Source organism: Colobus angolensis, unplaced genomic scaffold, assembly GCF_000951035.1.
Source record: "Colobus angolensis palliatus isolate OR3802 unplaced genomic scaffold, Cang.pa_1.0 Scaffold422, whole genome shotgun sequence".
Classification (NCBI taxonomy): domain Eukaryota; kingdom Metazoa; phylum Chordata; class Mammalia; order Primates; family Cercopithecidae; genus Colobus; species Colobus angolensis.
This window is the reverse complement of record NW_012117622.1, coordinates 1,282,131-1,309,218: the sequence shown is the minus strand read 5'-3', so window position 1 is coordinate 1,309,218 and position 27,088 is coordinate 1,282,131.

Here is a 27,088-nt window from a genome sequence, read left to right as displayed (position 1 = left end):
TTATTGAGTACACACAACTAGTAGCTTTCATGTGGCAGTCACTTGTCATTTCAGAAAATGTCAACATATTTAGAACATTTATCATTTTGTAAAAGAAAACTTGGAAACATTTCTCACAATTAAAAAAACAAACTTTGCCACACCTGTGAACCTCTTGAGGTACAAAATATTTTCAGTCATTTCCTGTCTCATAGTAAAGTATCATTAAATGGTACAATTTAATGAGCAATAGAAAATTTGAAGAGGCAAATAAATATTAAAGAAATTATAATAGTAGGCAATTTCTTCCTCACCTCATCCCTGTAATTAACTTATTATTAAATTCCGTTGACCTAATTGGCTATCCACCTGGAAAAAAGCAAAACTAAATTTCTAATTCCTTTTGATATTTAAATACATGAAGTAAAACAATACAAATATTAGAATAAAAATTGGAAGACTGCATAAATTGGAGATGGAAAGAACTTTGGGATAAAAATAAGAAATATAAAAATCCATAAAGGACTAGATAAATATAACTCATTACATAAAAATATCAAATGCTTTCAGGGTGAAGATATTATAATCAATAAAAGAGGATAGCAGGAAATAGAAGAAAATTGTTTCATATCTAAGAGCCAAAAGGTTAATACAAAAGAGCCTCTAAAAATTATTGTCTTTAAAAAAACAAATCAATGGGAAAATGGACAAAGGATATAAACATCTAATTCAAAAAGAAAATTCAAGTGCCCAGTAAACTTAAGATGTTTAACACGTTGCTACACAATCTGGTCATTAAAAATAAAAATACACATTTCTTCTGCTATTTAACTTTTGATAATCTCTTCTACATAAATAACAATAGTACATGTATAGACTGCATTGTTAATTGAAGCATTGTGGATAGTGAGAAAAAAACAACTGGACACAGCTTGACTGTTTAGGAACAGGGGATTGTTAAATAATGGTAGTACAACCATACTATGACATGTTATTTAGTTCTTAAAAAAAAAAGTTAGATTTCTATCTATTGATTGGGGGAATATTCACAATGTACTATGAAGTAAGAAAAGTAAATTTCAAGATTTGTATAATATGATTCCATTAACAACAAACAAAGCAAATGTTTAAACCTATTCTATATGAGCATAGAGAAAAGTAGGAGGAGTACATATCAGGCTATAAACATTGGTTACTACATAGGAATAAAAAGAGGGTTGATGGTGAGAGTCAGAAGCTGTATGTATGTAAAGATTACTATTTTTTAACTTTTATATGTTAAATTGTTCCACTGTTTGAAATTAGTGCTATTACTTTTGTGATTAAGAAAAATAATCAAATGAAAAGATGTCATGGGTCTGTATAAGCCATTCCAAATAAACATGGGTTAGAAAGGAACTTCCAAATTTTGTGGAACAATCCAAAAACTTGCAATCCAATGAACAATCCAGAATACAAACAATTTTCTGTTAAAAGTATCTGGGCTTAGGTTAATTTTTATTTCCAACAAAGGTTGGGGCCAAAGTAAAGTTGGTTTTTTGTCAGTGAATACCACTGGGCTTTAGTTGAATCTACAGATAAATGGAGTAGATTAATATATCCTTTCTCTGATATTCTATTCTGATATTCTTCAAGGTTTCCATAAAAATTTAATTCAGCAAATATGCAGTCAACATGCATTATATGATTGTAGTGTGCTAGGTAATAGTCATGTACATATGGATAAGATTTGACATTTACCCTCAAGAAACTCAGTCCACCAGAGGGAAAAGTAGGCACTTAACTCCACACATTGCAATTACGAATTATACAGGAAGGCATAGAAACATAATTATGAAAAAGGTAGGTTTCTGAAAGATGTGAACTGGCTGTCAAGGATTAGCAGGAGTTTATGAGGCAAATTAATATTTCAGGCTGAAGGGCCAGAACGTACAGAGAAAACAGAAGAGAATTTTCCATGTGTGTCTGCAGAAAGATGAGTAGCTCAGTGTAATTACAATATAGGATATGTGGAAAGTACAAAAATATGAAGCTGAAAAGCTGGTTCATTAGGACTGCTTGTGCCAAGGAATTTGCATTATAGCCTACACGTGAGTGGTTCTCAAACTTCTGTGAACACAATAACATCTTGGGAATACTTATTACAACTCAGATTCCTGGAACCCAGCCCCATGAGACCCAGGAATCTGCATTTTAATATCAAGTGATATTGGGGAAAATGCTATAAACCCAGTGAAATCATTAAGATTTTAAGTTAGAGTTGATTATCATACCTGTTTTAGGTGACTAACTCTGATGCCAGTGTGGTGAATGGATGAGAGTTGGAGTCTGGGGGCTGGGAGACTGAGTTAGCATATTCAGATGCCATTACCAAAGAACAGTTGAAAGATGATGAAAACATAAATTAGGGCACCAGCAGAAATAGAGATAGACACTTGGGGCTAGGCAAGTTTTGAAAGACATTGGAAGTTAAATGAGCAAGATTGTTGACCAACTGAAAATTAGTGAGAGGCAGAGTGGAGAGAAAAAGAATGAGAAACAAAACCAAGAAAACCTCAAAGATTCCACATTCCTGGGACAAGACGTTGTACTGTAGTGAGTAACCACCCAAACAGGAATAAAAAGCATTAATAAATCAATGACAACTATCTTCAGTGAATACACTTCTGAAAGCCAGCCAGCCTGACCTGAAGAAGTACGCCTCTACAGTGGGCTTCAACCACTGCCACTTCTGAAAGTCTTTCAAACTCTGAAATCTATGCCTCCTCAAAAGTCTGTCAGTTTCTCCCCATGCCTTTTCCAAATGTTGGCTTTGCTAAGGGAAACTTCCCTGCTACCATCATTCTCCCTGATTTAAGAAAGTAACAAATTCATTTACTGCTTTAGTTATTGTATGATGATCTTGTCCTTCAACAGGAAGAAGGCAATGTAGAAAAAAAAAAACAAAGGAAACTAACACATGTTTAGTGATGGCTACATGTTAGACATTTTGCCAGATGCTTTCATTTTAATCTTTATTTATTTATATTCTAAAACTCTTTGAAGCATTATTTTACTATTTTGTAGGTGAGGAAATGGAGGCTTGAGAAAAGAAACTCATACAAAATCATAAAACTAATCTGATTTTGACCCAGAATTTGATCCCAGAACTTCTGACTCCAAGTCTTGTGTTTTTCCTAGATTTTAGTTTAATGAACATTAACTAAGATAGTAAGTCAGGAAGAAAAGCAGATTTCAGGAGATAGATCATGAGTTTTATGATAGACAGGTTAAAGTTGGAGACTGCTAAAGGATATTGAAGAGGAAATGGGCAATAAACGGTTGGAAATATAGATGAAACTCACTAGAGAAGTTGCGGCAAGAATGATATGTTTAGGATAAATTACATCCTATGCCAAAGCAAGATTAAATGATAGACACTTAGGTGCTATTGGAGGAGAAATAATGAGAGAAATGGCAGGGGGAAAAATCACTACTTAAGGAGAGCACAAAAAATATATATACTTAGATAAGAAGCCAGACAAAGTTTTAGTAATGGAGGATGTGATTGACAATGCTGAATGTTGCAGAAAAGTAAAACAAGATGAGATATTTATACAGTTACTGGATCCAATAATAGCTACATCTTTGATTTCAATCAGAGTAGTTTCATTCAAGTGACAGGAATATAGACCAATGAACTGAAGAGCAAATGAGTGGGAAAAGGGAAGGGACAGTAAGTTTAGATGACTTTTCAGCTCCCAGTAGTGAAGGGGAAATTGTTAAAGCAGAAGGCGGCTGAAGGGAAAAACAGAATTGAGATGTCTTTTGTTGCTGCTTTTAGGATAGGAAAATCTTTAGCATATTTGTAAGCAAAAGGGAGGGAATCAGCGAAAAATGTGATTTAGAATTAGGTGAGGAAAAGAGAGGGAGGGATTAAGCTTTTGTGTGAACACCTTTTCCTCTAAGGCATGAAGATAAAAGGGGAAGGTGGGTGAAGTGATGGATAGGTTTTTCAGCAGAGAAAAAAATTAAGGGATTGTCTTACTGTTAATAAAGACAATTACTTATACAGAAACTTTCTTTAATTTTATTTAATCATAATAGTTTTTCTCAAGGCAATATATATTTTGAGTTTTAAAATAAGAGATATTTGTGTCAGTATATTAGAATGGTAAATCATTTCAGAAAAACTAGAAAGCATGGAGAATGGTAAATAGGATTAAGACAATAGGCATTTGAGACCATATATATGTGTATATATGTGTGTATGTATATATGTATATATATGTGTGTGTGTGTATATATATATGGAGATTATATATATATATGGAGATAAGTTTTGTGTACATACATATATATGGAGATACGTTTTGTGCACAGGGGTCAAGAATTTGTGAATACAATGATAATAATTATTCCAACATTCATTATAATTTTGGACCAATTCCTTAATTTCTCCACCCCTGGGAGTTTACAGCCTAATTATTAGCTTTCTCAGCTATAAAATTATGGGGCATGTCAAGTATTATACAGCTAATAGTTGAATGGTAATATTTGCCTATCTGCTTCAAGAATACAATGAAAGAATTAATTATTCAGAGTTTGTGGACACATACAGTGATGAATCTAAAAGGAGAAAAGAGGAAGAAATTTATAAAGAAAAATTCTTTATCTGAATATATTAATGGTTTTTGAATATATATTGCTTCCACTAAATCCATTTACTCTTTTACATTTCTTCACTTTATTTTATTCAGGTGTCTGTGCCTTACAATAAAAGGGGAGAGGGGTTTTGTTAAAATTTTCTTTGCAATTTACTTTTCCCAATTTCATTGCAGTTATTTAAAAAGATCCACTGACAACAGAGGTTCAGTGTTAAGAGATTCATTAATTCAACTTTCGACAAAAGCAACATTTTTCATAAATGGTCTAGAGCCATTAATAAGTAATAATCCACTACTTTCTAGAAGGAACCAGAAATGTAAAAGTGATTTTCAGGTAAACTGGTTTAAAGCTAATTAGATCTCCTGAATAGTCCCCAAATTGTGAGTGAGCACAAAGAATTTCATTTAAATTAAAATTCTTTGTAAAAGTCACTTTAAGAGAAAACCAGAAACAGAAGAAGGAAAGTCTCATTGGATTCATATATAGTTTACTAAAGTTGTGAAATATATTCACTTATATAATTTGCCTTGGTTTTATAACATTTTGTATGTTATTTGCAATATTAGTTTAAACAGTATAAAGAGACACCTCCTAAGGGGTAATATTTTTTAAAAGGCTGACTCTGGAATTTCAGGGAGAAATAACTATTTGCTGCAATTCTACTGAATTGGCAGTAGTTGTGTTTTCATCTGATACACTTAGTTTAAAATATTATATGACAGTCAGCCAAGTGTTCAAAAGATTAAATCCTTATGACAATGTACTCATCTGTGCTTCTAAGCAATAATTTTAGCCATAAAATCGAAGCCAAGAATTCAAGAATTAAGATGTAACATTCCCCCCCCTTTTTTTTTTTGACAGGTTCTCACTCTGTGACCCAGGCTAGAGTGCAGTGGTGCCATTACAGCTCACTGCAGCCCTGATCTCCCGCAACTGGGCCTCAGATGATATTCTCATATTAGCCTACTGAGTAGCTGAGACTATAGGCACATGCCACCATGCCTGGCTAATTTTTGTATTTTGTAGAGACGGGGTTTCCTCATGTTGCCCATGCTGGTCTTGAACTCCTGGGCTCATGCTATCTGCCTGTCTCGGCCTCACAAAGTGTTGGGATTGTAGGCCTGAGCCACCATGCCTGGCCTAACATTGCCATTTTGAAGAAAAAAATATTTTCTCTCTTAAAACAGAAAAGTTCAATATAAAACACTAAGGAAAGATATATAATTTCATTATCAGTAGGTGTTTGTGATGCTCATGTAAGAGATCATTTACCTGGTTGAGGCAAATAGTTCAGTGACTAAATATTAATTGAGCACTCAAAATATAGCAAGCACTATTAGAGATAGAGACTGTGAGTCCTGGTTACCAGTTACAGCCAATCCCTTGGGAGGCACCAGGAGATCATTAATATAGTTTGTTCATTACAATGAATATCATCTAACTCTTTTTTTAACTTTTAAGTTCAAGGGTACAAGTGCAGGTTTGTGACATAGGTAAGCTTATGTCATGGGGTTTTGTTGTACAGATTATTTCATCACCCCAGTGGTAAACCTAGTACCCTCTAGTTATTTTTCCTGATCCTTTCCTTTCTCCCACCCTCCACCTTTTGATAGGCACCAGTGTGTGCTGTTCCCCTCTATGTGGCCATGTGTTCTCATCATTTAGCTCCCACTTATAACTGAGAATATGCGGTATTTGGCTTTCTGTTGCTGCATTAGTCTGCTAAGGATAATGGTCTTCAGCACCATCCATTCTAACTTTTTTAAAACAATTCCTAAAGAAGTTGTTTAACAGGGGACTTTAGAAGAATAGCAAAAATAAATTAATTGAGAAAAATAAAATACGACAGTGTAAACACAATTATAAATTAAATTTAAAATATCAATGAGTTATTACTAAATGTGAATTTACATTTATCCATTTCTTAATTCACTGTCCTTCATTCATTTCTAGGGCATTGATAAAGCACCAGTCACAGAAAGTTATTGTCATTTCTCTATCCAGGTTTGGGTCCTGATCCTGCAACTAGTTCTATTATTCTTAACTTCAAATGCTTCTTATTCCAAATTTGAGGATACTCAACAAGTTCTTTCTGAACAGCCAACATGCTCCAGACACTGTTCTGTCCTCAGAATCAAATTGCACTGTGCTTTCCCGAGTTTCTTGATCTACAATATTGTTCATGCCAGACTCATCAATTTTTTCTGTGCCATATTTTGAAATAACAGTTGTAGAAAACCCTTTCTCTCTCTGCCAATATTCTAGGTTATGGTGATAGATATAAAAGTGGGGGTTTCATTTCTTTGTATGTCTATCTTATCTGTAAGAGCATAGCAACAGCTGTTAATTTTTGTTATATTAATATTTCCCACTCCTCGCTCCACCTTGACCTAGTACCCAATATTTTAGTCCAGCCCTTGTGCTTCCCTCTCTCCTTTACCTCTCCTCCATCCCCTCTATCCCACTCCATCCCTTCCCATCCACTACCATAGACAGATTCCTGCCAGATGGATCCAATGGCTCTAGGCCCGGTCCTGTCACCCTCCCTCAGGAAAGAGCAAAGAGCTTTAGAGCTGCAGCTTAATCAAGTTCTTATGCAAGGAGACAGCGTTATTCTCTCATGACTATTATGTATAGGTTCCACTTAACAGCTTTAAAAATACTACATCAATGCAACTTTATCTTAGGATGGCAATCACCTCCAACTTTCACCTTAAAATCAAAACTTTTATAATGGCCTGAAGCCCATGGCACTAAATGGAAAGCTATGAAGAGCCAAGGAAGATAAAATCTGCAAATTTAGCACATAAAATGGATTACTGGGAAGCTGTGCCAAATGTCTATGCAATATGTGTTACAAATTAGAAAGGAGCCTTTTCCAATAAACTCATTTGAGTAGGTTGGGAATAACTAAGAAATAATAAGGAAAGGAATATGTGACTTGAAATAAAGGTTCAATTCAGAGTAGTTTGGAGGTTATTTTTTGTCTTCTTCTTTTAAAAAACATATTTAAACCTAGAGTAGCAAACCCTGACATGAACTAATCACTGCCTTCAATGATTCAGTTGTCCAAAAAAGAGAGCATCATTTACTCTTTTGTTCAAAAGATATTTATTGAACATTTTGTTCACCTGTGTTGAGCTGTAGAAACACAGTAATGAAGCAGATGCAGACTCTGCCCCTGAACTTCGTTCAACTTTTATGAGTGTGAGAGTAAAGGAAGCATGGAATGCTAGAAGAATCACTGGGACAAGCATTCAATCCAGTCTTGGAGCGTTACCTGGTGTTTCCCAGAGGAGACAATATCTAAGCTAAATCTTGAACGATGAGAAGGAAACACATCAGTCCCATTTTTAGATCTTTGTAATTCTACAACCGTAACAGCATTTCCCAGATATTTTAATATGGAAATAAAAAGGTAAATAAAACAGTTCTTTTCTTTTCATCATCATCACCCTGATCAGTCAGCCCTAGCCACTTTATTTTTCTTCCTCCAAAAATAGGAGCAAGAAAGAAACAAAGATAAATTAGGGGAGAAGTCTGGGAGTTTCTTGAATAGCTTTCTGGAGCAGATTATACCTACCTATAGAGGAACTTTGTACTAAACACACACACACCCACCCCCCCACACACACACCTGATTAATAGTCAAATGCCCAGAAACTCACAAAGCTAATCTAAAGAGGAGGAATTGAAAATTAAAATTGACCACTTGTGTCTATGAGAGAATTATGTAAATGAATCATTGATCTCACAAATACAGGCTGTGATAGTTAATTTTATGTGTCAGCCTGACTGAATGCCCAGACATCTGGTTAAACATTATTCTGGGTGTGTATATGAGGGTGGTTTTTGATGAGATTAACATTTGCATTGGTAGACTGAGTAAAGCAGATTGCCCTTGCTAATGTGGGTGGCCCTCATCCAATCTGTTGAAGGTTTGAACAGAACAAAAGGCTCAGAAAGAGAGAATTCACTTGCTGCCTCACTGTCTTCAAGCTGGGACACAATGCAGTCTGAGTCTTCTCCTGCTTTCAGACATGGACTTAGGCTGCTTGGACTGGAACTTATACCAACAGCTCTGCTGGTTCTGAGAATTTCAGACTTTGACTTGGACTAAAACTATACTGTTGGCTCTCCTGGGTCTCCAACTTATCTACTGCATATCCTAGTACCCCTCAGCTTCTATAATAAGAAATATCTCTCTCTCTCTTTCTCTTTCTCTCTATCTATACATCTACAGATAGAGATATCTATCTATATCGATGTAGATAGATTGAGATATAGATATCAATCCATATCTATCTAGATAGATCTATACCTATATCTATTTATCCACCCAGAATACATTCCAAGACCCTCAGTGAAGGCCTGAAACCATGGATAGTACCAAACCCTACATATGTTTTTCTCTATGTGTTCATACGATACAGTGTAGATATGCTAGATAAAGGAATGATTCGCATCCTGGGTGGGACAGAGCAGGACAGTGAAAGATTTCATCACACTACTTAGAATGGCACACAGTTTAAAGATTATGAATTGCTTATTTCTGGAAAGTTTTATTTAATATTTTCAGACCACAGTTGACCTCTGGTGACTGAAACTATGGGTAACTGAAACTGTGGAAAGTGAAACTGTGGATAAGAGGGGACTACTATACATACAAACACACGTATATGGATCTGTATCTATATCCTACTCATTCTATTTCTCCAAAGAACCCGGGTTAATATAGATTTGGGTACCAAGAGTGGCTCCAGAGGAACAGAATTTTGAGGATTTAAGTTTTCTTGGGTTTGGGACTTCTGGCATTGGCTCTCTCACCTGATTACATTTAAAGACACTAATGACTCTATTCCCAGAAATAGAGTACTTACAGTCTATGATGTGATCTGGCGCTAGAGATATGCAAAATATCTCCATTACATATTCCTATTTAAGAAGCAAGGAATGAGTGACTGTGTACATGATACTTTTGAACATGTTTGGAAAAGTAACAAATATAATGAGAGATTAACTGTCTGCTCCTAATGTCACTGGAAAGTGGTAAAAGCCTACCATCCTCTGTAGATAGCTCCTCTTCTTTTGAGAAATAGCTCTTGGCCTGCTATTGAGCCTTAGTAGAGACTGAATACTTAACTATGGGCCACCAAATTAGCATGTGAACTGAGCTATCATTCCTCGGTATTATCTCACCCACCAAGCCACAAAGTTGGGCATGTACATCAACATCCATCATCAAATGGAAGCGATACATACAGAATAGGGCTAGAGCAAGCTGTAGGGGCACAAATAAGCTACATAAAGAAGTGACCCAAATGCCTCATTGTCCCTACTCCTGCTACACTGGCTTCTCTCCTTCAGGATGCACCTATGGCTTTATATGCTGTATCCTAAGATTAGTTGACAGAGAAGGAGAAGACTTGGCCTGGTTTAGAGATGGTTCTGCATGATATGCAGGCACTACGTGAAAATGAACAATTGTAGCACAACAATCCCTTTTTCAGACATCTCCAAAAGACAGTGGAGAAGAGTAATCCCAGTGGGAAGGACTTTGGGCAGTGCACCTGGTTGTTCACTGTACTTGAAAGGAGAAATGGCCACCTGAAATGAGGAAGTACAAGATGTTGCCAACACTCGCCCCCATTCTCCCGTGAAAATGCTTTATGTACAAACCAAACCTAATCATCTTCCTGCAAAAACCTACTGTTCCTATCATTTACCCTATTTTTATAAGTTATTAAGAGCTTACTACGTGCAGGCACAGTTCTGAGCAGTGCGGATAGAGCAATATATTAGAGTAGGCTAGCTGATATAACCAAAAAGCCCAAATTTCAGTGGCTTAAATTACAAATATCTCTTAATATCACAATCTCATAAAATTCAATGTGGCAGGATAGTGGGGGCTGGAGGCAGCTTTATTTGTCACTGTAATTTAGAGACACAGGCTTCTTCCCTTTAGTGGCTCTCACATCCCTTATGACTGGAAGAGGAGGAAAGAGAAAAATAAAGGAGAATTTTCCAGAAGATTCTCTCGTGTCTTCACCCAACTGAAAGGGAGACTGGAAAATGTAATCCAGAGTGCCCAGGAAGAAGAGGAGACAGGTGTAGGGCACATCTAGCCAATGTGTATAACCAGTCATAAACAAAACAAAGCTCTTACATGTAGCTTAAACTCTAGTGTGGAGAGAAAAAACAAAGAAAATATACATTATATCAGAGAGTGATAAGAACTACAAAGAGAATAATCCAGCATAAGGGAACAGGAGAGAAGGCCAGGAAGTTATATTGCATTTCATCAACTCTAAGAACATTTTCCCCCCACATTTTAACGTCTGTGAAACTGGGATGCATCTTAAAAAATTATCATGTCATTGATTAACTAGCAGCATTTTGCTTTCTTAGTGGTACCCAAAATAATGGTTCATCTTACTGGCATATTATCTTAGTCTGTTTGGACTGCTATAACAAAATACCATATACTGAGTGGCATATATACAACCAAAAATTTAGTTCTCACACTTCTGGAGGCTAGGAGGTTCAAGATCAAAGTGCCTGCAAAGTCAGTGTCTGGTGAGGACTCATCTTCTGGTTCACAGACAGCTGTCTTTTTACTGTAATCTCACAGGGAGAGAGAATGAGGTGGTCTCTCAGTCCTCCTTTATAGAAGTATGAATATCATTCATTAACACTATACTCTCATGACCTAATCACTTTTCAAAGGCCCCATCTCCTAATATAATCCCATTGGGAATTATAATTTCAACATACAAATTTGGGGCAACACAAACATTTAGATCATAACACATATGAAATAAGATATTTTATATAGGGTCGTCAGGAAAGCCCTTTCTGCAATGGCATGTCATCAGAGATCTGAGTGACAAGAGGGATCTAACCACATTAATAGCTGGGGCTGAGAACCCTGAGCAGAAAATATAGCTAGACCAAGCATCACAGAAGGCAGCATGCTTGGGATGTTCAGGGAAGAGCAAAGATGCTAAGGGTGAGAGGAGCAGGTGAGGTTGAGAATGGTAGAAGGTGAGGCTAAAAAAGAAAGCAGGAGACTGATGACCTCCCAGAAATTGTTTTACTTAACCGAGCTTCAGTTCTGAACCATGAAACAAAGATAATAACATCTACTTCATGTGTACGTCTGAGGATTAAGTAATGACACAGTGAAGGAAACAGGAACAGATATGGCACAGACATCCCTCTCCCCCACTTCTCCTCCTTTACCCATGTGAGGACCAATTCAGCAATCTTTTAACAGAGTAGTAACAATAACACATTAAGGCTTCTCTAGTATAATATTTGGCTTTATATTGTAAGCTTTTAATGTAAATCCTCATCTTTTCAACCATGTTGCCTTCTACTAACAAAAGCGGTATTTACAATCTTATGGACCCTTTTCTCACAATAAATCCTCAAAGGAAGGCTCTCTAAGTGCTAAATTTAGAGGACATATTTTATTTTTCAATAAAACTCAATTGTATTTTTCAAAGATGAAGAACTCACTTTTTATTTTGCATTTACCATATCTGGAAACTCGACAAAGGGAGAACAAGGAGATGGGTAAGAAATGGGAGAAAATTACAAAATCTTGAAAGGTTTTTCTATTTCTGTTTAAAATTGTATACCCATCCCCTCAAGCTTCATTGTGGCACCCCAATTTAGTCTTCTCTTTTCAGTTTTGATTTTAATTCACTAAAAAAAAGTTTTGGTGCTAAAATTTTAGCCAAGTACGCTACTGATGAAATGAAACTGAAACTTGGGCCAGTGACCTGCGTAGTTAAATGAATTTGTTGCATTTTTTTCTCTGAGATATTTAGGACTAATTCTAAACACTAGGTTATATTTAAATCTTACCTTGGTTATATCATTTCTAGAGATACAAATTTTTTATACATTTATAAGGAGTAACATAAGCACTAACAACTAAGAGCTACACAGCTCACTACTTTTTAAAAAAATCACTGTTGTTTCTAGTTAAGAAAGTCCAAAGAGATCCTCCAAGAATGTCTATTTACTTACTCATTCTATTATTCATTACAAATGTATATACTGAGTGCTAATGTGTACAAAGGATACAAATAGAAAACAAGGAATTACCTCCAGGAAAATGGTAATCTAGCATTCATTCACCAAAAATGTATTGTGCCATGAATTGTGCTAGGGCTTTAGGAATATAACGCCTGAATGAAACATGATAAACTGATCTCAAATATCTCACAGCTAGTAGAAAAGACATTTAATAGATGGTTAGAATGCAGTTTTATTTATACAAAATGAATTCATAAAGTATGGAGAAAAAGAGTAATACATTTTCACCTGCCCTTTTGTTCTATAATGAAAAGTGCCTGAAATATTTTTTTAAAAAATTGTAATCCTAATCATAAGGAAAACTTTAACTGAAGTAAAATTAAAAGGGTAAAACAATTTCATAGCTCTTTCTTCTGTACTTTTCATGAATGAGATGATTAAACTGTAGATGAATCTGTCCTAATCATACAAGAAGCAGGAAATGAAAATGCTGCATTGGGTCAGAGGCTTGGAGTCGGGAAATCAGGAACCCCAACCTGACTCAGTCAGGTTTAATCACTGTGTGTCGACTGGCATGCTGTCAAACCCCTTAATTTCTGTGACTGTAAAACAAGGCAGATAGACTAAATGATGTTTAAGGCCCTTTCCATTTACATTATCTTCTGACTCTCAGGTTGTGTCAGTACTGAGAAGGGGTTAGCTACAGGAAGGCTTATGTGTCCTATTAGAACAGTCCTTACACCAACATGATGGCTTTTTATAACTTGATTATAAAAGATGAAGCTATGCACGTCTCTGTGCACAAATGGTCTATTTTTAAAGTTTATTCATCTGACAAAAGTCCTGTAATTTGCCTCTCTAACCTGCTTTGTTAGGTTCTTTATAAAAAGAGTTAGAGTTGTTGGAATATGTAGGAATCTCTGCATGAAGTAAATCTTTAGGATAAATTATGCATTAGAAAAAAAATTAATTTAGTCTATGATCACAGGCCAAAATATCAAATTCAAGTTCAACAACATTACTGCCTTTTGACATGACTCATCATAAATCATGAGTAAATTCATGAATCAACTGGACATCAAATTGAAAGAACATTGACTATCATCACAAATGAGTGTTTAAGATTTACATTCCAAGTATTCCGATGGAGGCCCAGATTTATTTCAGACATAGACATCCCACTCTGATAAAGGAATCATCTGATTATGATAGTCTAATAAAAAGATCAAAAGTCATACTTATTCCTTTCCCAAGCTCTCTTCCTATTTCCTATTTTACTTGAATTATTCATTTACAGAACCAGATTTTAAAATATATTACTACACTTTTGTCGACAAACTATCAAACATTTCTGTGATACATGTATAAAAATGTTTATAAACAAAATTGATGTAGCAAAAATTGCTAAAAATTCTGTTTTATGATGAGACACAAACATCTGAAACCCTTAAAAAGTCATACTCTCATTTACCTAGTTTTTCTAATTGGACTTAGATTTTAGACAAAGAAATGCAATATTATAACAGTAACTGGGCAAAAGAAAGCACATAAGTTCTTGTCCTAACAATACCCCAAAACTAATGATTACAGAGTGAGTTTTACTGTCATTTAAAACACAGTCCATAGAGAAGTATATATGTACATTAATAACAAATGACTGGTCAATTTAATCCTAAACTATTTTCATGATATGCTGAACAGCCCAGTAGATGAGATTCTTGTTTCTTACTTTAACATGGTCAACTTCAGAAGGATGCCATTGGCAATGAAGAGAAAATTATTTCAAGCAATGTGTAGTAGTGTCAAAGGACAAGAGAAAGTGAAATATGAAAAAAAATGAAGTGGGATGGTTTAAGCAGAGAAAATGTAAAAATGAAGTGGCTAAGACTAAATCAACTGTTTCCCCCTTGCATTTACACATATTTCTAGATTCCCTCCCTCCACCCTCAATTCAGCAACAAACTTACTGACTGGCTCAAGAAAAAGGAGAGAACAATAGTCTTATTTCTGGCTTTTGAATTTCAAAACCTTGGACTCAAGAGGACAAAACGAAAGAATTATTATGAGAAAACAATCCATAAGAAACCTAGTAAAGTTAAATGATTAAAATAGACAGGAAGTGCTGCCACAATTAGAGAGGTCAGAGGGAGGAGATCCTGCCTAAACTTCCAGGTACAGGCAAGTACCTACCCTGCACAGCCATCTCTTCTGCTTGTACATTGAGGGGAAGGAGGGAACCCTGGAGTGTTCTTGCTTCTCTAGACTATCCCTGGTAATTGGGACATAGACTCACCTCAAGGGTTCTCTCCTTCCCCCCGATGTACAAGTAGAAGAGATGGCTGTGTAGAGCAGGTAGGCAGTCCTCAGATGGTCTCTTTGAGATCTCTGTGACACTACAGGGTCAGGAGTACAAAAAGTTTCCTCTGTTCACACAGCAGTACAGAAATGGCCCAGACAGTCAGATGTTTGGGATGGGCATAAAGAAAGACCCAACTGTTACCACTAAGACCAAAGGGGAATGGGATAATTCGATCAAATGCTGATGTGGGCAACTGACACTATACAAAACTAGATACACTTTTTCCAATGATTTGGCTCTATGTAAGTCTCCAGCAACTAATATCCATCCCCAGATAAAGGCAGCTGGTGAGGTGGAATGTTACATTTTCTGAAATTTTTCTATCTTTACATTAAACTGAGTCTCATATAGGAAAAATGTAATTCACATAGAAAAATAAAGGTCATATTTCTTGTACAACTAGGGTTTTGTTTTGTTTTGTTTTTGTTTTTGTTTTTTTTGGATTGAGATTTGTATCTGCTACATGGGATGAGTTCTGTCTGATTCTGACTTAGTACATGCATTGGCCTCAGATAACAGCCTAAGTAGGGGTGGTCCAACACTGGAATAGAGGAGTGGAGAGGCACAATGGCCACCCTTCTATATAATTCTGCAGCTCTCTCTCTGACTGGATCTCAGAGTTCCTGCACATGTAGTTCTGTGTGCATCTGGCTGAACTGCAGCCACATTTTGGCATAAGCATTTTACAGACATCTCCTTCCTCACTGCAACCCTTTCCTCATTGTTAGCATAGAGATGAGGAAATGGAGGATCAGAAAGTTACAAAATTATTCAAGTTCGCACAATTACTGAGTAAAGATGTGCACCTGAGTCAGCCTGGCTCTGAAGTCCATGCTATTTCTAACCCCCAGGTGGCCTCCATGACAGGGTGCAGAATCAACTTTCAAGGAAATGTGACTGAGTGGAAAAAAAAATTAGTCCTAGATTTTAGGAGAATTTTTTTTTTTTTTTTTTTTTTTGAGACGGAGTCTCGCTCTGTCGCCCGGGCTGAAGTGCAGTGGCCGGATCTCAGCTCACTGCAAGTTCCGCCTCCCGGGTTCATGCCATTCTCCTGCCTCAGCCTCCCGAGTAGCTGGGACTACAGGCGCCAGCCACCTCGCCCGGCTAGCTTTTTGTATTTTTTAGTACAGACGGGGTTTCACCGTGTTAGCCAGGATGATCTCGAACTCCTGACCTCGTGATCCGCCCGTCTCGGCCTCCCAAAGTGCTGGGATTACAGGCTTGAGCCACCGCGTCCGGCCAGGAGAATCTTTTTTATATACTTTATCCCAAGGGGGTATGTAAAAGGGGACTTCTTACTTTGTGAGTGTGATAATGACAGGAAAGGTTTTTTTTTTCCTTCCATTCACTTGTTCTATAGATATTTTTGAGCACCTATGATATGCTAGGTGCTGTACTCCCAATAAGGTTACAGATGTAAGCTCCCATTATGGAAGCCACTAGTGCCAGACCCCTACTCAGGGCGTATATTTAAAGTCATGCACATCCCTCCTTCCCTCATAGCTCTGTTTCAGGAGACCAGAACTGCTTTACAGCACCTGGAGGGAGCAGGCAGGGAGGAAAGGAAGCAGACTCACTTCTCTGAGGAATGAGGATCTCCTAACTAGTCTCCCTGCCTCTAGTTTCTCCTCTTTTCCCATCTGTTTTTGCCTCTTTCTGTCAGGATTTCGTTTCTAATACATATATTTCACTAGTTACTCAACTGCTTGCCAGACCCCATATGAAGTTCATAGTCTTTAGCATGGGTTCACGGCCCTTCGCTATCTGCCCTGACATCCCTCCTCCAACCTGTCCTTACTTCAGCTACACTGTAGTACTCCTTGTTTTCTCCAACTCCTTGTGCATGCTGTTCCCATAGTGCTCTTCTTAGTCTTCCATTGTATGCATTTTTCAAATGTTTTTCAAATGTGAGATCATCTAGGAAACCCTTCAGGATCCCTCTCTTCACTTATGGAATCAATAATTCCTCTTTCCAATTCCATATAACTATTTTGTCACAATTCTAACAAAGTACTTACCACATTGATTATATTAAATGGGCAATACTGATCAGGAGAATTAGGGGAAATCTATGGCATTGAAGAATAATAAGTTTCAGAATTAGAAGAGATGGAATGTGGAAAGTCAGTGAATTCAGAGGAACATGTTTATATCAGCAACGTCTTAGAGGAACATATCAAAAATTTTTTAAAGGGAGAAGCTGAAGCTGGGAAATGTGGCTCATGCCTGTAATCCTAGCACTTCGGGAGTCCAAGGTGGGCGGATCATGTGAGGTCAGAAGTTCGAGACCCGCCTGGCCAATATGGTGAAACCCCACCTCTACTAAAAATACAAAAATCAGCTGGGCGTGGTGGTGGGTGCCTGAGGCAGGAGAATCATTGAACCCAGGAAGCGGAGGTTGCAGTGAGCCGAGATTGCATCACTGCACTCCAGAAAAACAGAAAAGCTGAAGACTATTTATAAACATATTGCCAGAAGGTATCCTGAGATGTCCTGAGAACACTATTGGACCTCATGGTGTAGATAGTAGGGCTGAAATTCTCAAGGTCACAGTCAATCTCCTTGGTAATAGACTCCTTCACCATGTCACTGGCATCATAATGGGAAAAATCACTTGCAAATGAATTGGTAATCAGAGTTGGAGCATTGGTCATCAGAGTTGGAGTTGTATGTGATCTAGTTATCTTCACCTTTTAACAAAGGTCTGGAGAGATTTGAAAGAGATTGGTACCAAAACCAACAATGAGATACCGAAGGATGAATATTGGATAATATATAATAAAAGGGCTCACTTTGGTCTGCATATTCAAGATATTTTTGGGGAACTGTGCATATCTGTTATTTCTCCATGTACATTTGTTGATGAGAATATTAAGTGAGGTATTTATTCATTACCAGGTATTTATTCATCACCATGATATCTCACCTACTTCTACTCATTAATCCCACTGCCAGGAAAAAATATTTAAACCAGAGTGTTGCTTAAGCATTTTACATACATTATTTCTTTTCTTAGCACAACTGGGAAATGGTGGAAGTCCATTCCCCTTGTGACCTAAATTGGGTTGGGGACTGGAACCCACCACTTAGATTTCTCAAGAGGTCAAAAAATTGGCACATAGGCAAGGTGCCAGCTTGTTTCTGCAGAGATACTAGCAACACAACTTGACCTGCACTAAGGGAAATGCAGAGAAACTAGAACAGTGCCTGGCATAAAAAAAAAAAAATGCAGGGATAGACTAACGCCCATGATGGGGTGTTGGAAGGAGATGCAAAATTTCAACCAGTAAACATTTGCTTTATTACAGAGACAGATCCAAAATAGAGAGAAACTTTCACAGCCCTAAAAAATCTGGGGATATCCTCATGAATGAATAGAACTGGAGTTATCTTCAGAAGTGGGGAAAAAGATAAAGATGCCCATGGGCCATGACCAAAAAGGGTCCATAAGCAAGGTGTGGTCAAGGTGATAAGAGTCTAAAAAGACCAAGGGAGAGAAGAAAACTTGCAGAGATCTAGCAGGTCATCATAGTAAAATCTGCTCAGGCCATTTTGGTATTGGAAATGACAGAGAAGCCAGAAATGGTAGCCATGCCAAGCCATGTCATGCCACTTTCAATGACAAAACAAGGAAAGAGCTCTCCCTTTCTCTTCCTAGTCCCCAAGGAGAGTGGCACATAGACTGTAAAAAGTAGTATATTAGCTATGACAACTGGCAAATAGCTATGCTGTCCCTATGTCATGGCTGCTTCTGTGGGTACCATCGTGACCCCAGCATGAGTCAAGATGATGATCAGAATGTCTAGCAGATTGCCCAGGCCTTGCACCTGGATCATTGGGCTGTCCTAATCAAGGATATCAAAAATGAAGGAGCGGCTAAAGAAAAATAAAAGACACCTCAGAAGGTAGCCCACGTCTTTTGACAAGGGACATGCCTTCAGAGGAACAGAAACCTCTGAGAATTGTCAGCAATAAAGACTAAGCAACAAGGGAAACTTGTAGGAAGCCAAAGGTTTTAAGAGGTGAGAGTGGAGAAATGCTGTGCTTTTATTGATCCTCTCCAAAGGAACAACCTTAAAAAAAGGTTAGTTGCAAATAAAGTGTTTTAAAGAAAAAAAGTTTTGAAATTGTAAGTGCAGTGCTAGTTAGAAGACAAAATTTTAAACTCTTTTTTTTAAATTTTTTTTTTTATGTGTGTGGCTTAAATCTCCCTCCTTACAGATAAGAAACTCTAGCCTTTGAGATTCTGTGTGTTTACAAAAGAATGAAAGTCAACTGGATTCAAATTAATATTCAGGATTTCATTCCTCCTAAATGGAAACATAGCATTTCCATTTGTAAAACAATAACTAAATGTTTCTGAAACCTCTTTGTAAAACAAACAAGAGAGATTAGAATTTGGGCTATGCTTATAAGAATTGTTTAAATTGTATAGTTTTTCATTTTTATGGACCATTGTAATTGATCTGTTATACATTGACTTATATTTTAAATCTTTATTTTTGTGTGTTTGGCTTGTTTGTTTTTAGAAAGTTGACTACATTAAAGAGCAATAAAAATGGGTAATACAAGAAAATCAATGCATGGCATTCTATGTTTAATGATAATTATCTTATAAATGTTCTTCAAAGCTGAAGTTTTGGGGAAAAATCATTCAGGGAATATTTTGGAATCTTCTTTTGGAATGTATAGAATCTGTAGCTCTGGTTGAGAATGGGTCCTGGTCAATCTTCTCACCATCTCTAATAACATAATTTTAAAGAGATTTACAAGTTTTAAAAAAAGGTTATTTCTTTGAAAATGTTAAACTATTAAAAGTTTAAACCTTTAAATTTAAAGCTATAGAAAGTAAAAATGGTAGAAACCTATAGTACAACAAAATTAGATAGGTTAGGTTGCTTTTTAATTGAGGATTTCTTTAGCTGATTGTCCAAGTTGAATAGAGAAGCATCTTTTGGAAAGGGCAGAATAATTTGTATGAGTTTTAATTTTTAAAGGAAATTATATAATTTATACAACCAATATGTAACACACACAGATAACATAGATAATGCTGTACTTTATAACAGTTTCAAAAACAGAATAGTTCATATCAATATTCTCTGGTCAAATTGCTTGAGATCAATTTAATCTGGTCTCCAGAAACAAAAAGTAAGACAAAATGGACAATATAGTTTTAAAATTACATTTAAAAATAAATAATGAACTTCTTCCAATTTGGAAATCAAATTAACACAAACAATTCAACTACCATAATGGTGCGATGAGAAAATACGACTTAAATTAACTACAGAAGCTCACTCTGCATTGTCTGGATCTCAGATTCCTGAATTCTCTCAGTGGTAAAGGCTACCCCTGAACTCAGATCCTCAGACTTGTGACTCTTTTCCCTCAGCAGAAGGGTCTGAAACTTCCCACAGGCTTCAAGTTCTCCAGATGCTGGGCAGCTGAATTTCACAGAAATCTGAAAATAGCTGCCATCTATACTCAGACTGTTTGGCACCTAAATAGTTTGTCCCTCTGTGACCCCACTCCCAACTCATAAGATTGCTTTCAGGGGCCTTGTCTCTTGAATATAACCCTCCTACACATTGCCTTTGGCCCCACATTGCTTTTCTGTAAGATGATGAGAGGATAGGGGTCTGTACTCCCCCTTCATACTGGTTCTCACGTCCTAAGTTTTTTAATAAAGTTTTTTCCTTAATGTGTACCAAGTAATGAAAAATTGGCCTTTGCTACCTTGCATAACAATCCTCTAAGAACATTTTATATACAGAGGACAATTGGAGTCCATGGCAAAGGGGTCTATTCAATAATCACATTGGCATGAAAAGAATATAGATTACTTCCTTGCCATGACCTGCACTCATTATGGGCAGATTCCATGGTTACAGATTCACCAACCTGTTAAAATTTATTTGTAACCACCAAACCAATACTCAAAGATGTGTTCATGGTTATTCATGGACATGCAGAGAACTGCAAAAAATTTGAGTCAACTGACATTCATATGCCCAGCTGAGTCAGAACAAAGAAACCCTCTGTTTTCCTGTTTCAGCTCTCATACTGTAAACAAGTGTCCTTTTTATGGTTTATTTAGTGCCACATTTTTCACATTGTTGTGATTTTTGCTGGTGACTTTGCTATTTACAATAGCCCCCAAGCATAGTATTAGATTGCTGTCTAATGTTTCTAAGAGAAAGAAGGCTGTGATGTGCCTTATGGAGAAAATAGACGCGTCAGATAAGCTTCATTCAGGCATAAGTTATAGGACTGTTGGCCATGAATTCAGTGATAATGAATCAGCAACACAGGACATCTACAAAAAGAAATTGAAATTTTGCTGATTTCTTTATGAAACTACTCTGGAAGTGTTAAAGTAATATCTACAGTGAATGATGAAATTATGAAAAAGAGGAAAAGTAGTTAAATTTGTGGATTCATGAGATGACAATCTATTTTTAAAAAACAAAGTGGACAACACTGTTGTGAGGCTGAAAGTCAAGGAAATTTATGATCATATTACCCAGGGTCAGGAAAGAGTTTAACCCTTCTTAGCTAGGTTGGCTGGCTCACATGTTTTAAAAGGCAATACAAAGTCAAAAAAGGTTACGCTTGCAGATAAGGCAGGTTCCACAGATCAGGAAGGTGCAGAAGAGTTTCTAAAATAACTGCTAAATGTGATACAAGTAGAGGGTTATGTAGAAAAGCAGTTTTTCAATGCTGATTAGACTGGCTTGCTTTATAAGGACTCTGGCAAACAAATCTATATAATGCAAATGGCATTCCAGTTTGCACAAATATTATGACCAGAGGCTCACAGGAACTTAATCTTACATTTTCACTATGAGCAATAGTTCACTATTTGCTAATTCAGTTGTTTGTGGTGACTTTGTAGAACATTACTAACTCAAATAAAAAGAATAAACTATATTAAAGTCAGTGTAGTAGAGACGTGGTTTTCATTTAAATGCATAGTTGCTAAAATGGTTCTGCTGAGTTTAGCCGGTCTTTATGGAATAGGAGTATTTCATCAACCCTGAGATCTTTTGTCTCCCTCTTGGCTTAAAGGGTGTTTCTTGACCCTTTAACACTCAAATGGAGCTGGGCCTATTGCTGCAATACAGGCAGGTAGCAGTAGTAAGTACTTTACTGAGGATGAGTAGATGCTCCTTAACTAGTGAAACAATATGCTCAAATGAAAGTCTCCTGTGTGAAAAAATCTAAACACTACATACATGTTCAAATTTTGGAGGAAACACCAAAACTGCACACACACACACACACACAAGCATATATATGTGTGTGTGTATATATATGTGTGTGTATATATACACGTATATACGTGTGTATATATATGCTTGTGTGTGTGTGTGTGTGTGTGTGTATATATGTGCATGAGAGGTGACTGACATGTCCATGTTATTGGAAAATATATATTAACAGAATACCACAGACTGGGTAATTTATAAACGGTAATCTGTAGGCTTACAGTTCTGGATGCTGGGAAGTCCAATATTAAGGTACATGCAGCTTTGGCAATTCTGATTTCAAGATGGTGCCTCAATTGCTGTGTCCTCTGGAGGATAGAAAAGCTTCATTCTCACATAGTGGAAGGCAGAAAGGCAAAGAAGCAATACAGGGTCAAGCTTGCCCATTTTGTAATTGCATTAAACCCACCCAAGCAGGCAAAACCCTCATGGTTTAATCATTTCCTAAAGAGCCCACCTCTTAATGCTGGTATAATGGCAATTAAATTTCAACGTGAGTTTTGGAAGGGACAACAACCCACACAAGGCAGAATGTAAATGCATGCAAACTGTGTGCACATACCTCTTTATCTCTGGTCATAAGAGGTAGGAGAGGTCATTCCTCACCACTGCCTCCCCTACACCTCCTGTAGAACCACTATATCCCACAAATTCATCATGGATATATTTAAAGTTATAAAATTTATAATCCATGGGGTTATAATGGAATATAATGTTTAGAGTCAACAAATATGTATATCCTTTTTCTAAACTACTTAATATTTAATAAAGTATACCAAACATAGTTTAATGAAAAGATAAAAGTTTTTCAGTTAGAAGGAAGTAGATTTAAATAATAGCTCCATGATAAGGATTTTTACCAAGTTATGAAATGTCTACTGATGTCAGTATTATCATCTCTAAAATTATAGTACTACTCTTCCACTTTTGGCTATGTTAAGCTTGAGATGCTCATTAGACATCAAATTTCATATATATCTATATATCTATATCTATATCTATATCTATATGTGTCCAATTAGATAGGTAAGCAACTGGAAGGTAAGCAACTAGAATTGTGAGTCTGAGATAAAGGGGTAGATCTGGGTTGGAGATACATTTGGATGTTGTCAGAACATAGATGACAATTAACACTACGGGACTTTTATGGCATCTCTTAAGCAATGACTGTCGATAGAGAAGAGGCCATAGGACCGAGCTGAGGCACTCTAATATTTAGGAGTTGGGGGGATAAAAATAATTCATCAAAAGAATGTTTTGAAAAAGCAGTCCATAGATAGAAAGAAAACAAAAGGTTAATGATTTCACGTAAGGCAGGTGAATAATGGGTTTTAAAAGGAACAACTGCCAATTGCATCAAGTACTGATGACAGGTTAAACAAAATGAGGACTAAAAACCGGCAGTAAAGACCAAAAAAGAAAAGACAAATGACAGAACTAGGAAATCAACTTGTAAATATCAACAGTTATTGAAAAAGAAAATAAAGCAAGAGCAGAAGTAATACTCATACAATAATGAAAAATCACCAATGTAATTGAAAAAATATGTCAGGAAAAATTGTTATTTACAAACCCCTGATAGTTAATACGAAGTATGGTTATTAAGTATTCTGGATTTGTTGGATGATAAATAATCTCAGGAAGACCTAAATTCCTCTGTTCAAGGAAAGGAATAGAAAAAGACATGGGGATTAGAAAACATGAGGGAAAGGAAAGGCTGGAAACAGTAAAACAGGAAAATAACATAGCTGAGAAAGACAGGGAAAGAGATCTCAAACAGGTATTTGGGGAGCAAAATGATATATCTTCCAATACAACCATTTTCCTCTACCTCCCCATTAAAATGTTAGTAAAATTGACATTATTCATTGGTACTTTGATGATGTACTTAGTGTTAAGAGACAATACATCGTGCTCAGATTCTGCCTCAAGGCTATTTGTGAGGCAAGAATGGAGGATTCCTGTGATGACTGAGTCACATCTAGACTGCACACAAGGAACTTTCTTGCTCTAAAAGAAAAAAAAATCCTTTGGTCTAAAAATTCAAAATTTACATCATGCTTGACATAAACGAACTGAAAAGCATAATATATCTAGTCTGGTCCTATTCAAATTTCAAACTTTCAAGAGAATGACTCTCACAGATTTTGAAAAAACAATCAGATCATCCACAAAGAGAGAAAATAGCCTGACCCTAACTACACCACCACATTAAGCAGTACAATGGAGTGCCATCTGTAGAGTTCTGTTGAGATAAGCAGGGAAGAATGTGCCTTGAGAATATAAGATCTAATCAAGATTTTTCTAGTTAGAAAGGAACTTACACTATAAAATCTCATGTAGGGGGTAATCACTATGAGTCTCAATGATCTGAAAAAGGTTAACAAAAGTGTTATGCCTCAAAAACAGGCTTTGACTAGATGGCAAAAGACACAGGCATTTCTAGGTATTTTGGAGAAGAAGTGATCTTAGAGATGATGATATGTAAGGGGGAATTACTGAAGGTGAAGCGATCAAAAAGCTAACAAAGAAACTTGAGTCTTGATTGTACATTATCTTATAAGAAAATGAGAATTATTGGAGTTTCATGAGGAAAAAGCGACATTAAGCCAACTGTTTCTCAAAACAAAGCTGTAGGGAATAGACAGGAACAACTAGAAACAGGGGACCAAAAGGACAATGCAAAGATCTAAGACGTGATAATGACTGCCTAAACCAAGATGGTGGCAATGGGGGTATTTACAAAGAGGTACAGGTGGGAAGGAATCATTTTGACAAAAGATCTGCTGGGGCTTAGTGTTAGGGTTACAGGTAAGGGATAAGAAAGCTAGTATATGGTTGTACTGCAAGTTCTGACTCAAGAGTTGAACTCAAGTTTCTGCACTTATCATAAGATGCTTGAAAAACTCCAAACTCAGTAAACTAAGAGCAAAATAACCAGTAACCAACCCTTGAATTGTTCAGAGTATATCTAACCATTTTGTAACAATTATATTTCAGAAAGGCAGAAACTGAGAGAAAAAGTAACAATACATTTACAGAACAACAGAAGGGTGTAAAACAATAATCTTCAAAAAAGAAATGGGCAAATACTTAAAGGAGTATGTACACATGAGAGTCATATGACCAGAAATTATGTGAAAGAAGATACAAGAGCAAAGAATTAGTAGTGATACAGGAGAAGCCGAGTCAATTCCATAGGTTTACAGTCTGTGTAAGAGAAGTTAATGGAGTTGGAAGAATTCTTCTTGAGCTACCTAGACTGGGGTTTTTCACAGAGGTGACCTAAAACAAGCTACTCTGAATGGGATTTTGCAAAAAGGAATTAAAGGTGTTTTAGGTACTGAAATTAATACCTCCATCTTTATGGAGAGGATTGTGGGTGGTCAGAACTAAAAAAGGTAGTGATTCAGGTTGTCCACCGTTTTAAATTTTGTTGACAGGTAAGAGAGAAGAAACTAAAGACAATTCTAAGGTTTAAATTTAAATGACTAGGAGAATAATGATGTCATGAACATAAATAGCAAACTCTAGAAGGGAGTTTGATTTGGAGAGGAACATGAATTTAAATTTAAACTTGCTGAATGTGAAATGGCAGCAAGACATCCAAGTAGAAATTTATTACAGGCTGTTGGGAACCTGGAACTGGAGCCCATAGCACAGGTCTGGACTTTAGGATAGCAATAGGTTTTGGAATCAGTTTCAAGAAGGGATATTTAAAAGCACTGGGGTTCTAGAGAAAAAAGTAAAAACAGAAGAAGGTCAAGGAAAAAACTTTAGGGAAATTCTACATTAGCATCAAAAATAGGAAGAAGAGTCTTACAGAAAACTAGTGAAATATTTCAGAGGAATTAAGAGAAGCAGATCAAAGACATCAATATAAAGAAACTCTTAAACATGAGTGTTATGGTCAAAATATACTGAAAAGAGAGTAAAGATTGGGGAAAGCTTGCTGCATTCACTTGGATAGAGATATAGCAATTAAAATAGAGACCCATATTAATAGTGGTTTAAACAAAATGGACATGTATTTCTCTTTCACATTAGTAGCCTGCAGGAGGATGATCCTGTTTTACAAGGTTGTCAGAAAGCTAATCTGTTTTGAGCTAATCTCTTATTGCTCCATTATTCCTAGGACATTGTTTTCCTTTGTATGGTTCAAGATGACTCCTCACAGCACTCACATTCTAGGAAGCCATGTGGAGAAAGAAAGGAAAGGAAGGGGGTTGTGATTCAGAAGTGGTACACATCACTTCCTTCCCCTCCCTTCACATTCTGTTGGCTATAACTTAGTCATATATCTATTACTAGATGAAACATAGTCTATAGTTGAGTGGTCATATATTTAACAAAAAATTCTATTATAGTGAAAAAAAGGGAGACCAAATATTCACTGTTACTGCTACTGAATTTACGTAGAGTCTGATTTAGATGACCATTCTCTATACTCTCTTAATAACACATTATAGCATATACCACCACACACCACAGTGACTTGAATTATTTTGTTTAAACATTTACCCTTTCAGACTATCAGCAACTTGAGCGCATGAACTATGACATGTTCTTCTTATTATCTATTATTTCTATTATCTTATTATTTATCAATAATACTTGGTGAATAAATGAATGAGATAGCTTTAAAAATAGATCTGGTATTAGAAAAACTTTTGTAATTTAAATGACAAGGGATAAAAAATTATTTCCTCTAGTGAATGTGAGAATGTTCTCGCATTCCTTGAAATAATTATCATAACAGGCACTGTGATGCAGACAAAGAAGAAAA